Genomic DNA, 16444 nt, shown 5'->3' with positions numbered 1-16444 from the left:
AGAGAGAGAGAGAGAGATCTTTCCTCCGTTGGCTCACTCCAAATGGCTGCAACAGCATAACAGCCAGGGGTGGACCAGACTGAAGCCAGGAGCCAGGAGCTTCATCTGGGTTCCCATGTGGATGACAGGGGCCAAGGACTTGGGCCATCTTCCTCTGCTTTCCCTAGTGCATTAGCAGGGAGCTGGATTGGAAGTGGAGCAGCTGGAACATGAACTGGTGCTTGTATGGGATGCCTGTTTTGCTGGTGACAACTTTACCTGCTGCTCCACAGGGCCGTCTCCCCTTCTCTCGATTATAAATCTCCGTAATGCTGGTGACACTCTGTGACTGGCAACATATGACCATAATAAGACTCAGGGGTTATCCCAATTCAATGGGAGAAGTCATATTTCCACACTTGAGAAAGCAATGGCACTTTTGTGCGGCCAGTGTGGGAACCCCTGAAGATTATACAGATTGTGGTGTTTTAGAAGAGACAGGTAGAGAAGCCCCTTTTGGGGCCAAGGTCAGTTATTTTTCTGGGCAGAGTGACTTCAATTCTGACATGTTAACTTCCTAGGAAAGGGCCTTACAGCAAACTCTAACAGATGGAATTTGGAGTTGTTTTTGGATCACATAAGCAATGTTTTCATAAGGTAGCAAGACATAAAGCTTAGGAGAGAGTTAAAGCAATGTACAAAGAGATTGTGTCGTGCAATCTACAAGAGTTCAAGAATACAGTTCTAAAGGGAAACCTTGAGGAGATTAGGAAACCCTGAACCCCAACACTTGACGTGAAAATGTTCCCTCTCAGTTTATGTGTCTGGTCTTGGAGAGATTGTGTTTAAGTTTCTGCATATTACTTATTTTTCTTCAGGGAGTTTTGACAGGCAGAGTCTCCTCCTGCAGAGCCCGAGGCAGGATGGGGTGCGGTGCAGGTTAGTCCTTTTGATCATGATTTTACTTTAAGCAGTGGGTATAGATTTCATGTTTCCTTCCTAACCTTTCCCATGAAGCGTGGTATTGCGTGGGTGGTTCGGTCAGAGATGTCCAATAAATATTTGCTGGCATACCTAATGGAGGAAGACTGATGACAGCAAGATGTTTGTCCTGCCTCTGCTGTGTCTCCAAGGTGCCACCAATGCAGTTCTGAGGCCATGCCTGTGCAAGACTGAGTTGGTGTGGCATTGTCTGAGCTGGAGTCCTGGCCATGGTTTGCCTTGCACCATGCTGCCCACCTGATTTTCCTGTTGCAGTTGCCACTGCTGGAACCTCCTCATTCCCAAAAAAAGGAATCACTCTTTGTCCTAATGAGCATGCAGACAGATGAGAGAATTAAGAAGACAAGTAGAAACCACCCAGCAAGAGGAATTGAATAGTGTGCAAGGGAGAGCAGGGAAAAAGAGGAAAGGAAAAATGTGTCCAAACAATATTGTGTCAGTTCTATAACTTTCCACTAATCCATATGCGGATTTGTATCAGTGCTCATGTCTTAGAACACAAGACAAGAGCCAGACAGAAATGCCTGGACTTAATAAATCCAGGAGAGAGGTTTGTTTATCAAGATCTAGCATTGTTTGAAAACTCAACATCTGTCAAAGACTTTAGGTCTTTGCCCCCCACAGTTTGGGCAGGTGCTTCTGGTCTTATGACACTGGTGAATGGATTTTAAAGAAACATTCAGTGGAAAAACCCAGAGGTCATCCTCTACTCATTGTTGTTGCCTCTGCTCTGTAACAAGGCTCCTCCTCTCTTGTTGGACTGCTGTTGAGCTTCCGAATGAGTCTCCTTGCCTCTCATCACCTCCACTCAGCTCTGTCCTTCCCATATCAAATTAATCTTTCTAAAGCCCAGACTTCAGAAACCTCTTAAAACCTCCTCAGCTTCTTAGTAGCGATTTTCAAATTCTAGAATCCTTGTTTCTTCCAGCTTAATATCTGGTCACCATTCTTTCTTAGGTGGTCTTTTCTTGTATTTTAACTGTAAATATTTTATGAAATATAGCATACATTTGGAAAAAACATGTGTGCTGTTTGATATATTATTATAACTAGTAACAAGACCATGAAATAGAATACAGTCACCACCACAGAAGTACTCTGAGATCCCTCCCAGTCAGTATTCACCTGTAGGTAACTGTTGTGATTTTTAACCCCAGAGATTAGTTTTGTCTTTTTGGAACTTAAAACACATGGAATCACAGTGTACATTTTCTGCTATATTTTCAGTCAACATTATTTATCCTTCACCCTTTTTGTGTGGGTGGTTGGAGCTGATTCATGTTCATTATTGTATAATGTTCCATTCTATTTATTTAACCTTTCTACTCTTCTCTTAAAAATCTATTTACTTGTTTTTTAAAGGCAGAGCAATGAGGTGAGAAACACACACACACAATACACACCCCCCCACACACAGAGCTCTTCCATCTGCTTCTTCACTCCCCAGATGCCCACAGAAGCCATGAATAAGCCAAGCTGAAGCCAGGAACCAGGAACTTCAAACTGTTCTCCCAAGTGGATGGTAGGGACCAAAATATTTGAACTATCACCTGCAGACTCCCAGGGTGCACATTGGCAAGAAGCTGGATCAGAAGCAGAGATAGGACTCCATCCCAGGCACTCTAATATGGGATGTGAGTGTCGCAAGCAATGGCTTAACCTAGTGCTCCACAATGCCACCCCAGCCATTCTACTCTTTGTTGGATATTTATTTAGACATTCCACTCTAGATGGACTTTTGGGTTGCTTCCAACTTTTAGCAATTGAGAATAATGTGATCACAAAAAGTTTTCATAAACAAAACACCAAAATTTGTGAGCTTAAATTCAAGTGATTAATTAGTTGTATTAAATTAAGATCCTCTGTCTTTCAAAAGTTACCATTGAGGAAGAAAAGGCAACCTATAGACTAGCAGATATTTGTTATACATATCTGGAAATGCGTATTTTGAATATTTGTAAGATGCCCATAAATAAGCAAGGAAACTCCCAATAGTAAATAAGGTAGATGTCTTGAACCGGCTCTTCATAAAGGAGCCTATATAAATGACCAGTGGCTCTAAACATGAAAAATTGTGCAGGCGTTACTTTGCAGTTTTCCCAATGGCTTCAGAACTCATAATTAGGCCAGAAATGTTCCTATTTCACTCTCTGTATGCAGGTTGTTCTCCAGCTGTTGGGAGCATCTTTTCCTCTTTTGCCGTATGGTTATCTCTTAAGGACCAGACAGAAGGTCAGCTGCTTTCCAAATTCCATGACTCCATAATAGGCAGAATTACTATTACTCCTCTGGGATTCCCAAGTGTGATTTTGTTGAACTAAGCTGTATAACTAATATGACTTCAGGATTTCAGTGCTAGCATTGCTCCTGGTGCATAACAGGTGATCAATCCGTGCCTTTCTGAATGAATGTCTAACTTTCCCTTCAAACCTCCAGATAGGATCTAAAACCAATAAGGACTACGTAACAAAGGTTTTCTGTCTTGAACATGGGAGTGCTTATTAGCCAATACAAAGGTTACTTCATAGGGGAAAATACTGGCCCTGGCCTATTTCCCAAATCATAGCTCATATTTAATAAATAGTATCACCACAAGCTTGTGGAAAAAGACCGAATACTCTATAGGTTGAATTAAGTGTTAATATATACAATATATTAATAAGTAGGTGTGACAAACAGCATTGCCACCTGGGAAAGTAACTGAAGTTAGTTGCTGGGATCCATTTGGACCAGTAGCATTTATTTAACACAAAAGATAACTCACTTAGGGCATTAGCCTGAATTTGAAGACAAGGAGCTACATGGTACAGTGGGAAGAGGTAGGAGAGTTTTTTTTTTTAAACTTTTCCTATTGTAAGACTTGATTGAGACAACATTTCTGACTAGACCAAAATTTCTTTTGTCATCCTCATTTCCTAGAATTTCTCTCTCTTACCTGCTCATGCTTTTACAGAGTTCTACTTTCCCTAATCCCCTAATCTCCTGCTTCTAATGTGCTTCTATCCAGCCTCATAGAATTTCCTCAATCCCTAAGTCTTTTTCCTTCACTGCTCTAATTTGTGTTAGTCAGGTAATAAGGAAAATCTCATTTTTAAAGAGAAGACTTGTTCTTTATGGCACTTTGTATCTCTGGTTAGCTTATTGCCTTTCAATAAAAATTTATTGAATCCATGGCTTGACAATTGCTTTCGAAAGTGGGGATGGTTACTGACCCCTAACCTTCACAATAGCATAGTCCAATATTTATTTATTTATTCAGAAGGCAGTGATAGAGTAGGGCTGGTTTTCTTCCATTTTCTGGTTCACTCTGCAAGTGACTGCAGTATCCAGGGCCTGGTCCAGGCCAAAGCCAGGAGCCCAGAACTCCATCCAGTTCTCCCAGATGGGTGGCAGGACCCCAAATACTTGAACCACCCTCCACTGCCTTATCATGTAGACCAGCAGAGAGCTGGATCAGAAGTAACAGAGACTTGAGCTAGACCTCTGATATGGGATGCTGGCATCACAGGTGGTGGCTTAACACACTGCACCACAATGCCTGCCCCAAAAGTAGCATTTTTTCAATGAGATTGCTCATTAATTTGAATGGATTTTAAATTTATAATGTCTCAGTTGATGAAAAAGAGGATGTTAAAAGAAATTATGAAGTAGAGAAAGCAATTTTTTTGAGTTTGATCCTGTGTCCTTAGATTGATTCACTAAATAGAATTCTTCTTTTACTTTGGAAATTTATCTAAATCAACAATACTTCCTCCCTCCACCTTAACATTAAGCAATCTTAGATACTAAGAGTACGCAGATTCTTAAATATAAAAAGACCAAGAGTGACCCTGCATTAAATGCTTTATAATAAGATGTATTTTACTATCCTAACATCCATATTTATTTAATGCTATTGGCATATACTGGTATGAGGCATGTCATTAACACAATCTACAAACAAAGCTTGGTGTGTAAATTAATACACAAGTTCTTGCCAATAACCAGATTACTGTTGTTAAAAGTCACACCTTTCCTTTCACTGGTGACAGAACAACTGATGAAATTCAGAACACATGGTAGCATTTATGAACTTTTATAAGACTTGTCTTAGGTGGCTTTCTTAGAAGCAGAGCCTGAGATAGGATTGAAGAATGGCTCTTAGGAGGAATGTAAGGAGAGAAGCAGGACATGAAATGGGAAGAAGCAGTAAAAAGCTGATATTTCAGGTAATGTCTAGCTTCACACTAATCCAGCAAAGAGCTTTTGAGTGTGAATGACAGCAACAGTTTGTTCTTCATGGAAGTGGGCTTTTGCCCTCCCTGTACCATCATTGTCTACAGGCTACCTCAAAGGAAATGTAAACACCCACCAGAGTAGGTAGCTCTAGCTGCCTGAAAGGAATAATGCCAGAGAATATTGCAAACATGGGCTCTTAGCATCATGGACCTCAGAGCAACTGGGGGCAGACAAAACTGGGACACATATCTGAATAGTACACTTAGAGTGTGCAGTTATTAAATACTTAATTAACTAAATAATTCATTGAACAGTTCTTTATTGAGTTGCTACTCTGTGTGGTCCCTAAAATAGATTGATGAACAAGCTAGATAAGGTCTTACACTTACGAAGCCTATTGTTTATGGGAAAAGATGGAAATAAACTAGTAGATAACTGTAGCAACAGAATAACTTCTGAACATGACGATTTTCTCATTATAGTTTAATAGGTTGTAGAATGACTGAGGCAGGGTCAAACTTGTGGGACAACCTTGTTTTGAGTGGTCGGGGATGGGTTCCTGAACAGAGACCAAGGTGATGGGAAGGAGGAAGCTGAGGGCTCAATGTCTAGGCAAAAGGAGTAGCCATTGTCAAAGCTCTAAGATGTGGAGAAGCTCAGCGTTTTTGAAGAATAGAATGAAGCCTACTTGGGAGAGCTATGAGAAAAAGGTGGAGAGGCAACATAGAGGGGGAAGCCAGCATAGTAAAATTTGTTCAGCCTGCACTGAGATAGGAAAGATGGCAATTTGTCAGACCTCAGCTTAAGTTTGCCTTAATGTTATCTATTGGAAGAAGGATTTGTTAAGCAGGTTAATGAAACAAGGAAAAAATTTGGATTAAAGGACAGCCTGCTGTTTTCAAACTCCAGTGACATTGCAAGCACTGAACTCAGACATCTTATACGGTAATTATGAGAAAAATTTCCCTCCTGGTTCAAGCACTCACAAGATTTTAAAGATATACAGTTGGACTAAACCTTCCTTTGTCCTTGGCAATGTGACAAAGCAGCATTTTTAGAAAAGAATGCAAGTTAGAATTGACCTTGGCTCTGTACGGGTAGAGTTATCAAGGTCACTTTTGAGGGATTTGTTTGTACAATAATTGCTACTAAAGTGAATCAAGAAATAAGTAGAGACCATCCACACATTGCTCAGCATTTTGCTTTGGGTACTGAGTGTACAAATCATAAATGCAGATCTGTTTCCCAGTTGCAAATAATTGTGTACGTTCCTTAATCTTCTCAAAGCTCACTGGAGAAATTACCATGGTTAGAAAATGGCCTTGATCATGATAATGGACAATGCTTCCTAAATTGCTTCTGATGAGATATAATACTTATAGACCATTGGCCTCCATCAAAACTGGTGAATGGAACACAATGAAATCAAAAAAAGAAGCTCAGTAAAATTGTTTTCTCTATGTGATCTATCAGGTCATGGTTGAAAAGCAAAATCAAATGACAACTCTCTAAAGGAGAACCCACTTAACCATTTCAAATCAGGATGAGCTGAAATATAAGTAGCAGACATACCTTTTCTAAAAATAGCTTTTTCAAATGGTTTTGATTTAACAAAGATTCTAAATTGTTTTGTCTTACTATTTCTGACATCAACCCCTGCTCCCTCCCCCTTATACAAAATCCACATTTTATTCAGGGGGAACTTAATCCACATGTTTTTGATCCATTTGTACACAATGTCATTTGGTTAGATCAGGTTAATGTCCAAAGACTCTAATAGGAGTTTTTACCAGTGTTTAAAATTTTTTTTTCAAGCCAGAAAATCATACTTTCCAGGTTAAAATATCCTTCAAAATCAGAACAAATCTGGGTCTATTGTAAACATCACTTTCAGGGACCTTAAACTTGGGCAAATGTCTTTACAAGCCCAACCCCCATTGTGAGCTATGCAACAGGTGTCAGATGAATATCCTCTGAAAGGCAAGAAAAGCAAAGGAGAAGGAACACAGAAAGAACTTGAGTGGCACAGGGAGCCTTGGACCTGCCATATTTTTCCATTTTTAGGAGCAACCGTGCCACAACCTATAAAGTCAGATTCAATATATGAAGCATGAATGGAGCCAGGTGGTTTTCAATTGGCTTTTGACAGTATCTTTGAGAAAGACAAAGAATTCTAGGAGAACTTGAAGATTTTTAAATAGAAAAAGACTTCATCGGTGAGCATAATTATTCTGTCACCAGGTTTTAGTTTCTAGAAATCTAGGTACAGTCTGAAGTTGGATAATTATTGATTATAGAGTTAATCATTACCAAGAGTATAGACTTCAGGCTTTTTACAGACAAGTGCACAACCATTAGTATGTGCAAAAGCATAAAAATATTTCCTTTATTCCATTTACCTTAGTTGTACTTAATTTTCTTACCATCCTTTCAGGATACCTGCTGTCTCTGGGAAAAAAATGATACATAAACAACTGTTTTAAGCTAAGTATTTGACAATGTGTGACTATTCTTCAGAAAATTGAAATTTTGCTGTTAAAACTGGAAATCTTCCTAGTTCTTATTTTTTTACTGGACCAGAGGCATGAACCACCATCACAATCCTAAGTTAGGCCCTTGTGTCAAAGGGACTTGCTGTTCAAGCCTCCTAACATGTCTTCTAGTGCCTCCAGACAACAGCAAGATAATATAGTTAAGATGCCAGTTAGGATGCCCATGAAAATGCCAGCATTCCATATCAGAGAACCCCGATTCTTGGCTCTGAACTTGACTCCAGCCTCCTGCGAATGCAGACCCTGGAAGGCAGCAGGCGATGCCTCAAGTAACTGGATTCCTGCCACCCATGTGGGAGACCTGGATTGCACTCCAGCTCCCAGCTTCAGCCCTGGCTGTTGTGGGCATTTCAGGGAGTGAACCAGCCCATGGGAGTGCTCGCTCTGTCTCTCAAATAAAACAATAAGTAAGAGCAAATAAAATACAAAAAAAACAGCAGTGGTGATGAGATTTCTAACTTTATAAGTGCCTCTATTGCCTATGTTATTTTTCAAAGAAAAATAGTAATTAATGTTGATTATTCTCATTCCAAATACAATCTATCCATAAGTTATATAGACCTTTCTTGCTCAACTTTGATCTTCAAATCAGCAACATTAGCATCAATTGAAGATTTGCTAGAAATCAAGAATCTCACATCCCATTGGAGACCTGCAAAATTACAATCTGCTCTTCAGCAAGTTCCCTGTGACTCACGTGCACATTAATGCTTGGAGAGCAGCTCCCTAAGATGCCTTCATATTTACTGACCATCTTTGCTTGGATTATTTCAGTTCTTTCCCCGATTTTCTCCTTGTCCTCTTCTAATATATTCTCAATTTATCCACCAAAATGGTCTTTAAAAAAAACAGTGAAATAAATTCATTCTGCTCATTCAAACCCAAAACTTGACATGGCATATGAAATATAATATGAACTTCTTTTTTTTTTTTTTTTTTTGTGGCCAGGCAGAGTGGACAGTGAGAGAGAGAGACAGAGAGAAAGGTATTCCTTTTCCGTTGGTTCACTCCGCAATGGCCGCTGCAGCCAACGCACCATGCTGATCCGAAGCCAGGAGCCTGGTGCTTCCTCTTGGTCTCCCATGGGGTGCAGGGCCCAAGCACTTGGGCCATCCTCCACTGCACTCCCTGGCCACAGCAGAGAGCTGGCCTGGAAGAGGGGCAACCGGGACAGAATCCGGCGCCCTGACTGGGACTAGAACCCGGTGTGCTGGCGCCGCAGGCAGAGGATTAGCCTATTGAGCCGCAGCGCTGGCCAGTATAATAACCATTGCATAAAAGTCCTATTGAAGTGACCAATGCATCTCCCCATGCCTTCTGGTCTATTCTTTCTCTCTCTTTTTTTTTTTTTAAATAAGATTTTATTTATTTATTTGAAAGGCAGATTTACAGAGAGGCAGAGGCAGAGAGAAAGAGAAAGAGAGAGGTCTTCCATCCAGTGGTTCACTCCCCAGGTGGCTGCAATGGCCAGAGCTGTGCCGACCTGAAGCCAGGCGCCAGGAATTTCTTTTGGGTCTACCACATGGGTGCAGGGCCCGAAGGACTTGGGCCATATTCTACTGCTTTCTCAGGCCATAGGAGAGAGTTGGATTGGAAGTGGAGCAGCCAGGACTCGAACCAGTGCCCATATAGGATGCCAGCACTGCAGGCAGGAGCTTTATCCACTCTGCCAGAGCACCGGCCTCTGGTCTGTTCTCCTTAAGTCACACTGGCTTTTCTATGCCATATACCAGCCTTTCCTCCATTCTGTGTTTTTGGGCAGAAATTCTTTTGGCTTCACAACACTCAGGTTTGTCACAAATGTTGCCTTCCAGAACTCCTCTTGGCTACTGTCTTTGTCTCTTTGAGATGCTATAACAAAATCCCTGAGATTGGGTAATTTAGAATAAAGAGAAATTTATTTCCTTATAGTTCTGGAGGCTAGAAGGTCCAAGATCAAGGCATGGGGTAGTTTTAGGGTCTGTTGAAGGCCAAGTGTGTCTGCTTCAGGAGGGTGCTACATACTCCAAATGGAAGAATGCTGTGTCTTCATGTGATGGAGGGGATGGACGAGCAGGTGGGAAAGGCATGACTCATTCCTTCCAGTCCTTTTATAAGTCTTAAAGCTATTCACGAGGGCTCCACACATAAGACTTAATCACTTCCCCAAAATCATCTCTTCATATCCCCACAATGGGGACTCAGTCTCCACATACACAATTAGAGGGACAGTAGGTCCACAATAGCTTCCAAATTTAAATCCACCTCCGAGGTTATAATGATGGCTCAAGTAAGTATTCAGGTTCCTGTCACCCACATGGGAGACCTTGATGGAGTTTTGGGCTCCTGGATTCAGCTTGGTCCAGCCCTACCTGTTGTGGACACTGGAGAGTGAACCAGCAGATGGAAGAGCTTAACCTGCTGCACCACTGTTCTGGTCTTCATTTGATTGGTTAGTATCCAGATGGATGTTTTGGGAAACATCCCATCTCATTCCAGCTATGTCCTCAACACTTAGAATGGTACCTGGAGCAGCAGCAGAGGCACTTAATAAATATTTATTGAATGAATTAATGAACAAATTTATATTCATATAATCTGGGAAAAGCTAGTGTCTAGTCATTCATATATTTCCTCTTTCCCTTCCTTTTTCTTTGACAAATAATGGTTAAGCATTTAACATATGCCAAGTACAGGGATGTAGAGGGGACAGATATAAACCAAAATCATAGCATAGAGCCTGTACATATTTTCCTAACATAGTCCAGGGGACCACTTTGCCCTGGAATTGAAGAAAGACATATTAATCAGCAGAGGAGAGTGAAGTAGGTGGAGGAGAGCATTTTGGCCAGACAAGATTAAGTATTCAAAGGCAGCATGGCATGTTGGAGGAATAGAAAGAGGGACAATAGGATAGGAGTCCAGAGAACGAATCAGGTACTGATGAAGCAGGTACAAGGGTGGTGGGGTAACGGTAATATTGCTTGGTTGAGTTCCAGTTTACTTTTGGGATCTGAAGGATTTATTTATAATGCCCCCTTTCATTCTCAAAAGTGTCCTGGTTTGGGTGATAAGCTGTGTGGTCAGTTTTACCGGCCATACCATGTGCATTGATCTTCAGAGGCTCACCACAAAGGCTTGTGGTTAAAAATGATACCTCTGTACACAGATTTATGGATGAAAGTAAGTGGTTTGCTGTTATTTGCATTGTATCTTCTTTGGCCAAATTGCTAAACTCTGAGATTTGGTTTCCTCATCAGCCAAACAGGGATTCAGTCATGGTAGTAGCCAATTTATAGTATTTTAATAAGGTTTTAAAATATTTTTATTAATATAAAAAGAAGAGATTTCATGCATTCCATAGGTACAGTTCCAGGAAGACAGTTATACTTCCTTCACTCCCGTGTTTCCCCACCAGTCCCCTCCCTCCTTTTTCTTTATCAGTTTACACAATTTTTTTTTTACTTTTTATTTTTTATTTTTATTTTTTTTACAGACAGAGTTAGACAGTAGAGAGAGAGAGACAGAGAGAAAGCTCTTCCTTTTTCCGTTGGTTCAACCCCCAAGTGGACACTATGGCTGGTGCGTTGTGGCTGGTGTGCTGCGCTGATTGGAAGCCAGGAGCCAGGTGCTTCCTCCTGGTCTCCCATGCAGGTGCAGGGCCCAAGAACCTGGGCCATCCTCCACTGCACTCCCGGGCCACAGCAGAGAGCTGGACTGGAAGAGGAGCAACCGGGACAGAATCCAGCGCCCTGACCGGGACTAGAACCTGGTGTGCTGGTGCCGCAGGCGAAGGATTAGCCTAGTAAGCCGTGGCGCCAGCCACAAAGATATAATTTTAATCCACTCTATATTCACAGGCTGAATTTGCTACTTATCATAATATTTGACAAGTAAAAAATCAGGAAGACCACAGTTCCACAAGAGTATAAACAAGAGCTAAAAATGGCAACCATATCTCAAAATGTCCATTTCATTCCTTTTACCTTTTTTGTATTCTATATTAACTGCCACATATCAGAGAGAACAAATGATATTTGTCTTTTGGGGACTGGTTTACTTCATTAAGGGTAATTGTCTCCAGTTGCATCCATTTTTTTTTTTTTTGCAAAAGACAGGTTTTCATTCTTTTTATGGCTGAGTAGTATTCCATAGTGTATGTATATCACATTTTCTTTATCCAGTAATCAGTTGATGGACATCTTGGATGATTCTATATCTTAGCTATTGTGAATTGAGCTGCAATAAACATGGGAGTACAAATAACTCTTTAATTTGCTGATTTCAATTTATTTGGATAAATTCCCGGGAATGGGATGGCTGGGTCATATGGTAGATCTATTTTCAGATCTCGGAGGAACCTCCATACTGTCTTCCGTAAGGTTGTACTTGTTTATATTGCCATCAGTAGTGGACTAGAGTATGGTAACTTTTTCCCTCAATCTTGCCAGTATTTATTGTTTTTTGATTTTTGGATGATGGCCATTGTAACTGGGGTGAAGTAAAACCTCATTGTGGATTTTATTTGCACTTCCTTGTTAGCTAGTGATTCCAAGCATTTTTTAAATGTGTCTGTTGGCCATTTGCATTTCATTCTTTGAAAATTGCCTGTTCATGGCCTTTTCCATTTCTTAACTGGATTGTTTATTTTATTGTTGTTGAGTTTTTTGAGCTCTTTATGGATCCTGGGTATTAATCCTTTATCATTTGCATAGTTTGAAAATATTTTCTCCCATTTTGGTGTTGCCTATTCACCTTGCTGAATGTTTTCTTTGCAGTGAAGAAGCTTCTTTGTTTAATGTAATCCCATTTGTCTATTTTTGCCTTTATTGATTGTTCTTCTGTGATCTTTCCCAAGAGGTCTTTGCCTATGTCAATGTCATGCAGTTTTTCCAATGTTCTCCTCTAGTAGTTTGATGGTATCAGGACATAGATCTAGATCCTTGACCAATTTTATGTTGATTTTTGTATAAGGTATAAGATAAGGATCTTGTTTCCTACGTCTGCATGCATAGATAGAATTTTCTTAGCCAGCATCATTTGTTGAAGAGACTGTCCTTTCTCCAGGGATTGATTTTAGCTTGTTTGTCAAAGATTAGTTTGTTGTAGATGAATGGATTAATTTCTGAGGTTTCCTGTCTGTTCCATTGGTCTACATGTCTATCTTTGTGCTAGTACAAGGATGTTTTGATTATAACTTCACCATAGTATGTCTTAAAGTCTTTAAAGATTGCTTTAGCTATTTGGGATCGCTTATATTTCCATATGAATTTTTGCCTTGTTTTTTTCTAGATATGAGAATTTTATTGGTATTTTGATTAGGATGGTAACCAATCCATAAATTACTTTTAGTAATGTGGACATTTTGATGATATTAATTCTTCCAGTGTGTAGACTTTGAAGATTTTTTCCATTGATTGTGTCTTCTCCTATTTCTTTCTTTAATGTTTTATAATTTTCATTATAGAAACCTTTCACCTCCTTGGTTAAATTTATTTCAAGTTATTTAAATTATTTTGTAGCTATTCTGAATGGGACTGAACTTATAAGTTCTTTTTAAGCCATAATATTGTTTGTGTATACAAAGGGTATTGATTTTTGTGTATTGATTTTGTATCCTGCAAATTTACCATCCTGTCTTATGATTCCAATAGTCTCTTGGTGGAGTCTTTTGATCCCCCTATGTACAGAATCATGTCTTCTGCAGACAGGGATAATTTGACCTTCTCCTTTCCAATTTGTATCCCTGGGATTTCTTTTTCTTGCCTAATGGTTCTGGTTAAAAGTTGAAGGACTGTTTGAATAGCAATGGTGAAAATTGGCATCCATGTCTGGTTCTCGATCTTAGTGGAAAGGCATCCAGCTTTTTCCCATTCAGTATGATTCTGGCTGTGCGTTTTTGGTTTAGTGCCTTGGTTATATTGAGGAATGTTCCTTCTGTACCCAATATGCTTAAGGTTTTTATCATAAAAGGATGCTGTATTTTATCAACTGCTTTCTCTGCATCTATTGAGATAATCATATGGTTTTTGTTCTTCTATTTGTTAATGTGATGTATCACACTGGTTGATTTGCCTATGTTGAACCATCCCTGAATACCAGTGATAAATCCCACTTGGTCTGAGTGAATGATCTTTCTGAAGTGTTTCTGGATTTGATTAGCTAGTATTTTATTGAGGATTTTTGCCCCTATGTTTATCAGGGTTATTGATCTATAATTCTCTCTCTCTCTCTTTTTTTTCTGGTTTTGGAATTAAGGTAATGCTGGTCTCATAAAAGACATTTGGGATGTTTTTCTCCCTTTCAATTGTTTTTAATGATTTGAGAAGAATTGAAATTTGTTGTTCTTTAAAAGTTTGGTAGAATTCAGCAGTGAAGCCATCTGATCCTAAGCTATTCTTTTTTGGAAGTATCTTTATTACTGATTCAATCTCTGTCTTGGTTACTGGTCTATATAGGTTTTTTATGTCTTTTGATTCAATTTTGGTAGATCGTGTGTGTCCAGAAATCTATCCATATCTTCTAGATTGTCCAGTTTGATGGCAGATAGTTATTTTTAGTAATTCTTAATGATGCTTTTCATTTCTGTGATATCCCTTGTTATATCTTCTTTTCATTTCTGATTTCATTGATTTGGGTCTTCTCCCTCTGTTTTTGATTAATTTGACCAATGGTGTATCAATTTTATTAATTTTTTAAAAAAATTAGCTTTGCATTTTACTGATCTTTTGTATCATACTTTTGGTTTCAATTTTGTTTATTCCTTCTCTAATTTTGATTACTTCTTTCCTCCTACTAATTTTGGGTTTTATTTGTTGTTTTTGTAGGTTCTCAAGCTGCATTGATAGCTCATTTATTTGATACCTTTCCAGTTTCTTGATGTAGGTGCTAATTTCTATAAACTTCCCTCTTAACACTGCTTTTGCTATATCCCATGAGTTTTGATATGTTGTATTGTCATATTCATCTATTAATTAGGCTTAAATGAACTTCAATGTGTATTAATGTTACAGCATAGTTTTTGATACACATACTAGATATGTACTAATTGTTAATTATATTATTATTATGGTTAATAATATTTTAACATATGACTAATAATGGGAGCTTATGAAATATATTAGAAGGCATTGGCATGGTTATAACTGTGTTTTGCAAATGTCATTTAGACTTTCATGTAGAATAATATTTTGGTGGGAAAATGGCTAGTATATTGTAAATGTCTTTTCATCTGATAGTATTTGGGGCAAAACATCTATTTCAAATTTGAAGCCAACTGAATAGTAGTATCTTAGATTTAATACAAGTAACAAAGATTCGAGTTAGAAGGACTATACAATTTACTATTGTAACTCAAAGTCCACACTCCTCCCCGAAACAACTGAGAATCTTTAGGTTGTATTAAAAAATTTCCATATGGATGTCTTTTTAGATATTCAATGATTTCCAGGGCAAAACATTCAGCATTAGCAAGATGGGTTGGAGGGTTTCAGCGAACTCCTCCCAGAGGGCCTTGACTTGAACTTTCAGGGCCTGGATTATCTCTTCCACAGCTCTCTAACACTGCTGTTACCCCAAGGGTGAGAGGAAGCAATGTCAGTGAAAAGAGGCCCCTTCTCCAGGTTAGTGGGGGACATACCTCACAGTCACTTGTCACTTTGAAATTCCCCTCTCCCGGGAGTGTGGAGAAGGATTACAGAAAGCTGGCAGATAATTAACGTTTCCTGGTGTGAACGGAAGGGATTTGTCACACAATGACTTGAGCACCAGGACTTTCTCACTAAGCCTGGGGAAAGGTAAGGAATTATAGGAAAATCCCATGTAAGAATGGTTGAGGAATGGGGACACTGTGGTAAATTGTTAACCATTTGGTTAACCAGGACTCATTGCATTACCACATCTGGATTTCCCCAGTCTGAAGACTTGGACTACACTGAGGTGATCTGAGCAAACTCAGTTCTCTGACCTTTCGCAAGGTCTTTATAAGCCTTTGAGAATCCATTATAATAGATTTGAGTCCATAGCGGGAAATCTAGCTTTGTAAATTCTTTGACAGGGAGGATTTTGGATAAATGAGGATCTGTCACACTGAATTAGACATCTGTGGTGAAAACTGGAGACCATCAGCAGGTGAGGCCCAAGAAGAAAGTAATCACCTTTAGAGGTGAGGCAATTTTAGAATTTCCAGTTCACCAAGAAAAAAATTCTGCTGCCTTGGAATTGGAAGAGTACTTAAAACTCAAAGTCCTTTTATTTTTTGCGTGTCTGAGGATTAAAATAGAGACTTACCTGAAACCATGCTGATTGTTTTGAAGATACTGTCAGGAGGTGGATGTTTTAAAAAATTATTTATTTATCTATATATTAAATTATTTATTTTCTTTTTATTTGAGATGCAAAAGGACAGACAGTTTATTCTTCAAATGGTTTATTCTTCAAATACTTGTAGCTACTGGGGCTAGGCCAGGTACAAGTCAGGAACCAGGAATCAGGAACTCAATCCAGATCTCCTGTATGAGTGGCAGGGATGCAAGTCCTTGGGCATCAACTGTTGCCTCCTAGGGTTCACATTAGCAGGAAGTTGGATCAGAAGTGAAGCTAGAACTCAAACCAGGCACTTTGAATGGTATATGGGTGTCCCAAGTGGTGTCTTAACCGCTGCATCAAATGCCTGCCCCAGGAGGGGGGTCATAAGGCTAGTTGAGACACAGGTA

The 16444-nt window shown here is 39.4% G+C and overlaps 1 pseudogene; it reads left to right on the top strand.

The window, feature by feature from the left end:
• The first annotated feature begins 308 nt into the window (after positions 1 to 308).
• Positions 309 to 16444, top strand: part of LOC133768133 (NEDD4 family-interacting protein 2-like) — a 38571-nt pseudogene continuing 22435 nt past the window's right edge.

This window comes from Lepus europaeus, chromosome 10 (assembly GCF_033115175.1).
Source record: "Lepus europaeus isolate LE1 chromosome 10, mLepTim1.pri, whole genome shotgun sequence".
Lineage (NCBI taxonomy): Eukaryota > Metazoa > Chordata > Mammalia > Lagomorpha > Leporidae > Lepus > Lepus europaeus.
The sequence above is the reverse complement of the archived record's forward strand: the minus strand, read 5'-3'. Positions and strand labels throughout refer to the sequence as shown.